Source organism: Aethalodelphis obliquidens, unplaced genomic scaffold (genome assembly GCF_003676395.1).
Source record: "Aethalodelphis obliquidens isolate GAN/ISIS:26980383/991018 unplaced genomic scaffold, ASM367639v1 scaffold4, whole genome shotgun sequence".
NCBI lineage: Eukaryota > Metazoa > Chordata > Mammalia > Artiodactyla > Delphinidae > Aethalodelphis > Aethalodelphis obliquidens.
The window spans coordinates 32,435,147-32,436,474 of record NW_020837948.1 but is presented as its reverse complement, the minus strand read 5'-3'; the positions used below and the strand labels follow the sequence as shown (position 1 = coordinate 32,436,474).

Below are 1,328 nucleotides of genomic sequence, written 5' to 3'. Positions count from 1 at the left end.
TTTATCTGAAAGGACAGACAAGAAAGAATAGAGAAACCAGTAAACCATGAAAAGGGTGTTCTAACCTCCACCCCATATGAAATGTATTTGAGTCCTCTATAATTAAGAGAGTAAGATATCAGAATATGAGTGGACCAGAATAGAAAATCTGAAAATAGATATATTTGCAAAGAAAAACTTCATATATTATAAATATAGCATCAGAAATCAGTGAGCAAAAAATATTATGTATAATTAATAGTGTTGGAATAATGTCATAGCTATATGAAGAAAAGACAAGAAGATAACTTCACACTGCAAGTATTAGAAAAAACTATTTGTGAATGCACCTATAAACTTGAAAAAAGGGAAAAGTCCTAAATGTGACTAATGAAATAGAATCAATAAAGGATAAAATTAATATTAGTTATGTAACTTGTCCAAAAAATATACATGACTGATAAACATTATAATCAACAAATAGACAAATGACAAAACAGTGAAACCTATTTTCAATGAAAAAGGTTTAAATGATGTAAGATCTATTCATTAATAGAATTTTAAGATGCAATATATTTGTGATATAAACCAAGCCAGATATTCAGATATATCCTTAATATCTTTTACTCTAAAGATAAGAAGAAATGCAAAGTGTCACTTCAGCAACACACATACTAAAATTGGAATGATATAGAGAAGGTTAACTTGGATACTGTGCAAGGATGATATGAAAAATTAATGAAATATTCTATATTTTTCTGTACACTTAAAAATGATTAAAATGTTATGTATAGTCTACCACAATAGAAATAAATAAATAGACATGAAAATAGAAATGAAAAAATTAAAATAATATGATAAATAAAAAGACAAGGAAATTTTAAATTTTCTCAGTAATTTTAATTTTAGTAAAAATATTAGTGGGCTTCCCTGATGGCGCAGTGGTTGAGAATCTGCCTGCTAATGCAGGGGACACGGGTTTGAGCCCTGATCTGGGAGGATCCCACATGCCGCGGAGCAACTAGGCCCGTGAGCCACAATTACTGAGCCTGCGCATCTGGAGCCCGTGCTCCGCAACAAGAGAGGCCGCGACAGCGAGAGGCCCGCGCACCACGATGAAGAGTGGCCCCCGCTTGCCACAACTAGAGAAAGCCCTCGCACAGAAACGAAGACTCAACACAGCAAAAATTAATCAATTAATTAATAAACTCCTACCCCCAACATCTAAAATATATATATATATATATATAGATATAGATATAGATATATATAGATATATATTAGTATCATTCTGAGTTCATATTGATAGTAAAGAAAAAAGGAAAATCTAGCTGGTTAGATCAGTCTTA

General features: G+C 31.9%; 1 non-coding gene across 1 annotated transcript; it reads left to right on the top strand.

Moving 5' to 3' along the window:
• Positions 1 to 630: 630 nt before the first annotated feature.
• LOC113617752 (U6 spliceosomal RNA) lies at positions 631 to 737 on the top strand. Its single transcript, XR_003431760.1, has one exon. It is a non-coding gene; the product is annotated as a U6 spliceosomal RNA (small nuclear RNA).
• The last annotated feature ends 591 nt before the right edge of the window (positions 738 to 1,328 follow it).